The 10,786-nt window shown below is 47.2% G+C and overlaps 1 protein-coding gene and 1 pseudogene across 2 annotated transcripts in view; one reads left to right on the top strand and one right to left on the bottom strand.

Annotated features, from left to right (window-relative positions):
• The window catches only part of BICD2 (BICD cargo adaptor 2), a 71,705-nt gene that overhangs the window by 18,477 nt on the left and 42,442 nt on the right, over nt 1–10,786 (top strand). The window lies entirely within an intron of this gene.
• On the bottom strand, nt 7,297–7,989 carry LOC100961655 (annotated as a pseudogene).

A 10,786-nucleotide genomic window follows, 5' to 3' on the forward strand; every position in this document is an offset into this window, starting at 1 on the left:
GAGACTCTGTCTCTAAAAAAAAAAAAAAAAAAATTCTAAGCCTCAGGCCACAACCAGGTCTATTAAATCAGTCTCAGGAGTGTTTATGCTTCCAGAACATTTTCCCAGTGGGAAGACCAGTATAAGAATGCTGTCATGTCATTGCAGTTTACTCTTGGGAGTCTGAACCCTCCCCACTCTGCCTATTGTGTGTGATTGTATGAGTGGGGTTCAGCCTCTCAAGTTGAGAACCTGGGGTATTTCCATGTCTCTCTGGAGTGTGTAAGCTGAGGAAAGACCTAGGACAGGGGTGCATCTGGGAGCCATTCCTACCATTGAGTCACTAGGGTATGTTCCTTCCACTGGCTGGTGAAAGAAGGATAAAAGAGAAGATGCCCTAAGGCAGTGGTTCTCAACCTTCCTAATGCCCGGGCCTTTTAATACAGTTCCTGTGGGTTGTGACCCACAGGTTGAGAACCGCTTTCCTAAGGGAACCTCCAAGGCCAGCCCACCCTGTACACTCTGTACCCCTGGAGCTCCCTGCAGCCCCAGCTGTACTTATTCTTTTCTAGACCCACCCTGCAACCCTAGCCCCTGTCCATCCTTAGGACCTGCCCTGCATCTACCCACTTCTGGCGTAAGGCCCAGCACCTCCCGGCTATGTCCATATGTCCTCCATCTGTCTTCCATTCATTCCACAGATACTTTCTTAACTCTGCCACTTGTTGGATATGGGCTTCCCCTCTCCATTCCTTTACCTGCCAAGGAGGAACAGACTCAGTGCCAGACATAGGGGTACCCACAAGATAAGCCTTAGCCTTTCCTGTGTGAGTGGCACCACCCTGCCCACACTGTATATCTGGATTGTTGACTCTTGCTTCCACCTGTCCCTTCTTTTCAGCACCCGTGATCTAAAGCATTGGCTAAGAGTGGCATGGTGTTAGACTAGATCAGTGGTTCTCAACCTTCCTAGTGCCGCAACCCTTTAATACAGTTCCTGTGGGTCATGACCCACAGGTTGAGAACCACTGGCCTAGAGGGAATTCTGCTGTTCTGAACTGGCTCCTGGACTTTTTCTTCCTGCCTAGTGGATCTAGCCCCCCTGCTGACCCAGGGACTGCCCCCACTGTCTTGGTTCATGCTGCTGGAACTCTGTCCACACAGTGCTGGCCATGAGGGAGATGGTCAGGAACTGGTTAGGAGCCTGGCAGGGCCTTTTGAAGGCAGCACACCAGCACACACATTCACTTCCCAGCATAGCCAGAGATCTGGTGCAAAGTGCTTCTTCATAGAGCTCCCCAGCTCCTGTACTGGGCTATGACACTCTGAGTCAGCATATAGGAGGTGATCAGGGCTATGGCCTGATGGAGACCCAGTGGAGAAGTCACATGGCTCTGTCTAGCCCTCCAGAAGGTTCTGTCTTTGTATAGGAGCTTGGAAAGCCATCACCCTTGGTGGCTCTTTCCCAGAGGCTGCCAGAGGCCCCTGCTACCACTAGAGCCAAGCCCCAGTTTCAGTCCTGGCTGCTAACTAGATGATTTTGTTTTTATACAGCTCTCATTTTGAAATCACGGTATAATTTGCCTATAAGATGCATGATTGTGTATATTCACGGGACTGCCCTGCAGGGAAGGTTACCTTGAGGCATTCGCGCCCTTCCTATCCACCTACCAGTGCTTTGTCTGCCTTTTGCTGTGGTGATTGGGTTTCTTTGTACTTGGCACACAGTGGTGAAGGAACTTGCGGTCATGTATGTCAGGAGTTAGTTTTCTCACTTCTGAGCAGTGTCTGCTGTGTCATCATACCAAAGTTAGTGGACTCCAGGCATTGGTGGCTGTGTTCTCTGTCGAAGTGCAGCCACCATGAACCATGCACCAGGCTTGTGTGGACATGCGGCAGTGGGTGCTTCCACCTTTCTCAGGTGATGCCCACAGCAATATCCTACCCCTGATTGTCCACAAATGGACATGGAGCCCAGCAAGGAAGCCAGCCAGCCCCTTTATCTGAGCTTTGTTCCCTCAGTAACCTGGGGATTGAGGAACCATATGTCAGGATCTCCACAATTATGAGAAGTGGGGCTTGGGGACCACCATGACTGGTTTCAGCCAGATCTGAATTATTAGGTTATTAAGTAAGAAATATCCTATTTCCTTAAATATCTATGCACAAATTAGCAGCAAGATTTGACATTACAATCCCAACAGTATTGTACGATTTAAAACAAATCTGCAAGGTAAAGAAGCTGGGTAGATGGGTTCCACATGAATTAAGCGAGTGTCAGAAGAGATGTCATCTCAAAACTTGCTTTTCTTTGCTATCATGACATAAAGATGAACAGTTTCTATACTGTATTGTTAAGTGTAATGAAAAATGGATTCTTTTTGATAATTGCAAATGTTCAGCACAACAGTTACATAAAGGTGAAATGCGGAAACATGGTTAATGGAATATCAAAAAAAAGCTAATAGTGGCTCGGTGCCTGTGGCTGTAGTGGCTAAGGCACCAGCCACATACACCTAAGGTGGCAGATTCAAATCCAGCCCAGCCCGCCAAACAACAATGATGGCTACAACCAAAAAAAATAGCCAAGCGTTGTGACAGGTGCCTGTGGTCCCAGCTACTTGGGAGGTGGAGGCAGGAGACTCACTTGAGCCTAGGAGTTGGAGATTGCTGTGAGCTGTGATGCTATAGCACTCTACCCAGAGGGACAGCTTGAGGCTGTCTCAAAAAAAAGCTAATGGTGTCTGTCTGGTGGTCTGGTGCTGGTATTATCCACTATAGCTTTATGAAACCTGGTAATTGATTATAGCAACCAAATGGACAACATGATGAGGATGCTTAAGATTAAGCAGCTGAGATTGGTCAATAGAGACAGGCCACTACCACTCAAACTACAGAGCTGGACTCTCTGTTAAGCACTGTATTTACCAGATCTTGTGCCAACCAACTACCACTTCATCCAGGATTTTAGACCACTTCTTACAAGGGACAGTATTCAATTCCCAACAATCTCTGGAAGATGCATTTTGCAATTTCATCACCACTTGTTCTCTATCTAGGCTTAGTTGCTGCTGCATACACAAGCTACCCTTGAGATGGCAAAACTGTGTCCGATAGTTTAGTCACATGCTTTGATTAATTGTACTGCTTCTTGTTTGAGATGTAATAAACTAAATTTTTGATTCAAAGTTATAGACATTTCATATTTAATGACCTAATAATAGGCATTCCCCTTTAAGCCCACGCTTTCCGTGTTCCAAGCTGAGACCCTCAGACCTGCAAAGGTTGAGTCACAGGTATTCACACCTTGTGAATGGAAGTTTCCAGTTCTTCAGGTGGTTCTGAGGAGCAGGCAGGGTTGGGGCACTAGTTAGACAATTGAGCGCCATGGGTCTGGTCCAGCCACTTCTGGCTGGTCAGCCTCCTGGTTCTTGCTCTTTGTGTCATCCTCACTGGGAAAATGTTTGGGAAGATGCATGTTCTCAGAGTTCAGTTTCTCACCTGTGAAAAAGAGCTAATACCTCCCATGAGAGAAGCTGATGAGCTTATGTTGGGGTAAACTGTGAAGTGCAGTGATGCCTTGGGATTATTGCTCTCCCTCCCTAGGCACCCTGAGTTCTCTTGCTTTTCTTTTAATAGCTGTTTTTGTCCTCCATCTTTCTCCTCCTGGTCCCTCATCAGAGCTGGAGAGGTGCTGACAGCAGCCCAAGGCTAGAGGGACCTATAGGGGTAGGGAGGGGACATCTGGACAAAGATGGGGCACCCCCCCCCAGTGGGTCCAACTCCTGCTACACTGCCTCTACTCGTCCCTTTTGCATACCTTGAGGGCTTGGATTGGGCTCATTACTGGGCTAAGCAATAGGCAGGGATTCTGGCTTACCTCCTACCCACCCCCCAGCTCTGTCTCTCCCTCATGATCCCTGGGTGCTCCTATCCCTCCATCCCAGGTTTGGGTTCACTTTCCGCTGGTGCTTTGTACTACTCTAACTTGTTTTTCTTGAATCACTAGCAAGACTATATGTCTATAATATTCATGGGGCGAGCAAAAGTATTTTGGCTCTAGGTAAACCTGCTGTCCATTTCTTGTCACTGGTTCCTGACCAGACCTTGTGTTCTTAATATCAGGTTTTAGTTGAAGTACATTTATGGAAGTTTGATCTTTCTTCTTATCTCCGATACCATCCATTAACATGTAATTAAATTTCCTGTGATACATTTGGTTAAGAGTTTTATTAATCTTTTAAACCATAGTTATATACAGTAAAATGCACAGACTTTAAAGTGCATGTGTGTATGCTGGTGAATACACACACCATCCCTGGGGCACATTTGTAGGCTGTTAGTCTCATTGTTGTGTGAATATACCGTACCTCCCTCACTCCTTGTCAGATAGATTCGAATTAGAGTCATTTTCAGTTTGGAGCTGTTAGAATGTTCCTGTGGATGGCTGGTGCCCATTTCTGTTGAAGGGCATACCTGAGGTGGTATAGGGTGGACTGTCTTCCAGAGTAGCACAGGAGCGTGTGGGAACTCCTCTTCTCACTATCCTCATCACTGGCCCTTGGTTTTGCCATTGTTTTAAACACTAGCCATTCTGAGAGTGTGTAGCAATAGTTTGTACTGGTAGTAATTTGTATTTACCATAGACCTTTTCTTATGTTTTCTGGCCATGCAAAGACCTCTTTTGTGAATAGCCAGTGCAAGGCCTTTGCCCAGTGTTCCTATTAGGTGTCTGTCTTTTTCTTAGTGATGTATAAGGTCTCTCTATACATTCAGGATACAGATCCTTTTGTCATCAGGCAGTTCTTAGGCAGTGGTACAGTGAAAGGAGCTTGTGTGAAGAGGGCCAGGGGACAGCTCTGTCCCTGCTGTTCTTTGCCCTGTCACACCTTAGCTTCTTGAAGCCTTAGGTTTTTCCTCCATACAATGGGAATGTGAATTCTGAGAACTTTGACACAGGCATCAAGTGAAGTAATATACTTGCAGAGACATATAGGTAATAGATACAGTAGTAATAGATACAGAGTGGTATCTATTATTGTCCTAATAATTTCTTTTATAAAATGAGGAGAGACTTCATATCCACTAAGATGGCTCTGATCCAAAGACAGACAATAACAAGTCCCAGCAAGGATGTGGCAGAATTGGAACCCTCCTAAATTGCTGGTGGGAATGTAAAATGGGGTGGCCATTATGGAAACAGTTTGGCACTTCCTCAGAAAAAAAGTTAAGCAAAGAGATAACACAAGATCCAGCAGTTGTACTCCTAGGCCTATACCCCAAGAGAATTGAAAGGATACATCCACACAAACCCTTGTAGATGAATGTTTATAGTATCGTTATTCATAATAGCCCCAAAGTGGAAATAAACTCACATGCCCATCAAGTGATGGATAAACAGATGAGGCCTATTCATAGGAGTAGGAGTATTATTTGAACATTAAAAAGGAATTAAATTCTGATACATACTATGACACAGATAAACCTGGGAAACATTATGCTAAGTATAAGAGGCTCATTACAAAAGATGGTATATTGTATGATTCCATTTATGTGAAATATCCAGAACAGTCAAATTTATAGACAAAAAATAGATGGGTGGGTTTTCAGTGTATGGGGGAGAGAGCTGGGGAGTGACTGCTGATGGGGACCCCAACCCTTTGGAAGGGGAACAGATCTGTTGAGGTCAGTGAATGACTTTATGACATATCTGTTGAGGGTTCCCATTGAGTTTGTAATGCCTTCCCTCCTCCCTCTCTTTTCCTTTCTTCATTCTTTTTTTGAGTGAATATGGTAGTGGACAGAGATGCTGTAGTCCTGGACCTAGGTTTGAGTCCTGCCTGCCACACAGCACCTGGACTACCTCTTGGACACACACTCCCGGCCCTGCTCTGCTGTGAGATGGGCCTGCTGATGCCAGTGCCCATCTTGCCAAGGGCTGTGGAGTGGAACCAGTAATGTTGTATTCAGTCCTCACCATACCCATGGGGACTGGATGGGTCAGTAAGTATTCAGTTCCCTGGTTTAGGGATGTGTGCTTTGCACAAACCTACCAACCTGAGTACAGTCATTAGGTTAAAAAAACACTAATAGTTCCTTTGCTTTTTTCTTTTGTTTCTGGGTTTTTGTTGTGTCACTTCCCCTTTGTGAGACTTTTGCCTTGTTACTTTGTTCAGTTTCTGAAATCGCAGATTAGAGAAGCTGTTCCTTTTTATCATTAATGTTTATTTTTAGTGCAGACACCCCACCCCCACCCCACCCCACAGACTGCTTTGGCAGTGATCCTGAAGTTTTGATATATTTCTATTTTTTGTTTATTCAGTTTCCTTTTGTTTTGTTTGGTATGCTCTCTCTGGTACAGACATTATTTAGGGGATCATTTTTCAATTTTCATGTGTTTGGGTGCATGCTGACATTTTCTCATAGCATTTATTTTTTAGAACAATTTCAGGTTTACAGAGAACTTGTTAAAATACTGTTTTTATTTTGTTCTCTCATGATATACAGACACATAATTGTAACTTATTCCTTTTTTTTTAGATGGCTCTGATGTAATTCCTCATCCCCTTATGATATCATTTCCTTATGAAAAAGATCTCAAAGAGGTTATGCCCTCAGTCCTGCAGTGGAGTCTTTTGTTCATGCCAGTCTGATTTGCTTGCTGTTGCTGAGGCCTCGATCTCTTGCTCTTTGCCCAGTTGACACTTTTGTTTATTTTATACTGGGCTGTTTGGCTCTTTGGTTCACAGTCAGTTTTAATCAGCCTTTGATGGGGAATTTAATCTCTCTCTTTTTTTTGATAATGTCAAGTTTAATCTGCCAAATATACAAGTTGAATTTGTGGAGCATGTTTTGCCTGGGTGCTTCACAGTCAACAGAGGTTCTTGAAATGATCTATGGGTACAGTTAAAAATGGGCCCATGCCCTGGCCAGGGAGGTGGGAATAGGACGGGGAATGGCAGGGAGAAGCAGCCTCAGACACAAGGGACAGGCCAGGGATAAGCCTTTACCATCAGGGACCCAGGGTGTAGAATCCCACATGACAGCCCCTCTCCGAAGGAGCACCCAGGCCACATAAATGGGCTGGTTGTCACAACTTGTCAGCAGCTCCCTCCTGGCACAACCACCCACTAATGTTCAATCTACCAGTCAAATGGAAGCTCTTCTTACCCACCTCCCAGGTACCCAACAAGGGTTCTGAATTCTAAAACAGTGAAAACATTCAAATGGTTACATACCAAGTGCTGTCCTGCATCTTTCTGTCTCAAAGATAGCAGCTGCCCCTCCCCCACCCCCACCCCCCCATCCCTCCAATTTCTGTGCCAAAATGAAGAGGAGACCTCAGGCTGGGGCTTCTGGCCATGAGGGGCTGCTGCAGCGGCTCCAGGGCACAGGGTGAGTGAGACACAGCAGAGGTCCTGGCGGCGCCACCCAGTTTCCTGGCACCTCTTCCCACAAGTCACGCTTATTTATTCAGGGAGAGCGACTGCATTCGTTTTCCTGACAGTGTGGCATCATCTTTTGCTTTCCTTTCCTCTTCTTTCGTCCTGGCAGCTTCCTCCCGCTATTTCCGGTTGATAGCCAGGCAAGGTCAGCCTTGGCTCAATTTGTCTTCCAAGCTAAATGCATCTTCATGTAACATTCTTTTGCTTTCTGCTTCTCAATTTCTTCTCGTTCCCTCCTTGAAAGCTCCTTTGGCCCATCCAGATCCAGTTGTGTGACCTTTTTGGTTGTCTGTGCCACCTGGTTGGAGTTCTCAATGTCGATGAGCCCTCCCACACTTTTGCGCTTTTGCTGGAAGTCATCATCTTCATCCTCACTCTCATCTGAGTCTAGAGATTTCTTCTCCTTTTTGGGGTCTCCTGCAGCCCCATCTCCACCTTCTTCTTCTCCTTGTTCCTCTTCCCTGACTTTTTGCTTTTCAGCCTGGAGCTGTGCGTCAATCTCCTCAGGGTTTGTATGCTACCTTACCCAGCCCTTGTGGTCTCCCTTTCTCCCTCCTTTAGGCATCATGGCTCTGGCCGGAATTTAATCTCTTAACGCTAAAATTCTTTATCTCACATTGTTGAGCTTGTCATTTATTTATTTATCTATCTAGAGACAGAGTCTCAAGCTGTTGCCTTGGGTAGAGTGCTGTGGTGTCATAACTCATACCAATCACCAACTCAGGCTCAAGCGATCCTCTTGCCTCAGTTTGTCCATTTTTAGTAGAAATAAGGTCTTGCTTTTGCTCAGGCTGGCCTCAAACTCATGAGCTCAAGCAATCTACCTGCCTTGGTCTCTCAGAGTGCTCGGATTACAGGCGTGAGCCACTGCACCTGGCCAAGCTTGTCTTTATATCAGCTTATTAGGCCTGAGCCCACTCTTGAATTTAATAAGACTTGATCCATTTGGTCTCCTGTGGAGTCCTGGTTACACAGGACTCTGAAATGCACATGGGGACGTCCAGAGTGGAGCAAGGCCATGTGCATCTGTGGCCTCCAATGCCTCCCATGCTCTATAGCCACCTCCACTCCTTTCCAGGCATTGGAAACACTTTTAACTCCAAGTGTTAAGCCCTGTGGCTTATATGTGGCAGTTGTTCAGAGTATAAGTCCCTCAACTCATTTAGTATTTAATAAGCACATGATTGTGAAGGCAGTGGGCACTGGACTTAAGCTGCTGTTTCCTGGCTCTGCTGATCTCTCTGCCTCCTTCTTACTCACAAGGAGTAAAATTGTGTGAGGAGAGGTGGGCCTTGCCCCAAAGGCTACTGCCCTTCCTGCAGGGGCAGAAGCTAGCACTTACTCTTCTTAGGCCCCCTGCCCCCCAAATGTGAGGTTCTGGTAGGGATATTACTTCAAAATGAAAGAGAAGATAGACACTTCAGTGGGCTCCCCACGTAGGTGGGGGGAATAGAGAGGCTGGGGTGCTGATGATCAGTGAGCAGGTGAGTCTAGTCTTTCTGTAATTCCTTAGGATGCAAGGCTTTGGGACTTCAGCTGACTAACCAGGCTACAGGCCCACAGACTTGGCTCCTGGGCCTGATATTGTCTGCTGACATCCACCATAAGCCAGGCACACAGTTAAGTGCTGATACATGCTGTTGGTAAGGGTTGAGTGGATGCTGAAGCCAGCCCCAGGGTTACAAGCCTGGGTAGAAAGACAAGTGCTGGGCAAGGGATAGCCACAGGATACTCCCTCCCCCCTGCTCGGCCCTAACAAGGCACCAAAAGTATCTCTACCTTAGAAGGTGGCAGGAGCGCCTGGCTGAGGCAGGCAGGCCAGAATGGGCAGCTGGTGGGATTCCTGGGATGCCAGGCCTGATTATTCCCAGGAGGCTGGGCCTACCCTGGTGTAGGCATGGGGGCTGTTCAGGGATGAGTGTGGGACCAATGTGAGACCAGCTGACTGTGGGTGGGCGGTGCTGGACTGGCTTAGACAAAGGAGTTGAGGCTCCCAGCTTTGTTGTGGAAACTTCTTCCTGGAACAAGTCTGCTTCATTGGAATGCTGAGGCTGGCTCTCCTGGCTTGGCAAGTGTTGTGCCTGCTGCATCAGATGGCCAAACTGGTTTAGGAAGAATTCCCCAGGACAGCCCTGCCTGGAGGCCTGGTGCCCTGCCCTGCTGGTGTAGGCCTTCCCCAGGGAGCCAGGCCCAGGGGATTGTCTGGCCTGAGGGGGGTTCTCAGTTTCCAACACAGACCTCTTTCCAGGACCTACATTGGTTAGTTCAGAAACTGAAAGGTTGGCCTCCAAGAGCTAGAACTGATGGTCAGCTCTTATTATGGAGCTCTCTTGGGAGTGGGAAGTGGGTGGTGCAACTTTCCTTTGTGGGTGGGTAAACTTATTTCATTAGGCAGTTGTCACAGAGCTGGGTGACTCCAGAGCAGAGGCGTCTCCTATGTGTGGATGGGGAATGAGCTGCTTCTTGGAGGGATGGAGAGGAGGTGGCGGGGACAAACCAACTACATGGCAGGTGAGGTCGGGGTAGGCACTGGCCTGGGGCCACTCTTCAAACACTGTCACTCCTCATAAATGGGCTGGTTGTAGGTGACCTTGACCTGTGGCCCATGTTGCCTGAGCACCTAACTGGGCTTCCACATGGTAGGGCATGGCAGGGCCTTGCTTGTAGTCACAACTGACCTGTGGCGGAGGTAGAATGTCGGCAGGAGGGCTCCAGAGTGGAGTGGAGTGACTCTCCTTTGCCACTGGGAAGTAAGTGCTCAGGGCAGTGGGTGCCTTCTGTATAGTGTGGGGTTGTTCTAGAACTACCCAGCGTCTTGCACACCACCTCCACCTTGGGGTCCATCAGAATCTCAGCATGTTGATGCTGGACCAGTGACAAGTGCAGATACGCTGGGCATCTGGAAGGCAGGGGGAGCCCTCAGGAGGAGAGCAGGGAGTGATTCCCTGAACTTGTATTTTAAAGCTCCTGTTGTCAGTGGGAGGCTGCGAAGCCTCTGGTAAGTGAATTCTATTAACTGACTAATACAGCAATGACCTTAGGTTGGTGGTGTTACTAACCCAGGTTACAGATGAGGAAATTGAAACACGTCGTGGTTGGTTCCCACCACAATCACCTAGTTGTGCTGTCATAGCTTATTTCACAGGTGGACCAACTGAGGCAGAAGGGGGTGTTTGCCATACTTTCTTGCGTTGTGGTGGTGGGTACGAGCTCATGCCCACAAATGGGTCCAGGACCCAGCCTGCCCTAATTGTTCATCTCCTGGAAGTGAGAGCACTGGGCTTATCTCTTAGATGGGACCCTTGCCACTGTATCTTTCTTTTTTTTTTTTTTTTTTTGTGAGACAGAGCCTCAAGCTATCC

Source organism: Otolemur garnettii, unplaced genomic scaffold (assembly GCF_000181295.1).
Source record: "Otolemur garnettii isolate 467f Iridium unplaced genomic scaffold, OtoGar3 scaffold00088, whole genome shotgun sequence".
Classification (NCBI taxonomy): domain Eukaryota; kingdom Metazoa; phylum Chordata; class Mammalia; order Primates; family Galagidae; genus Otolemur; species Otolemur garnettii.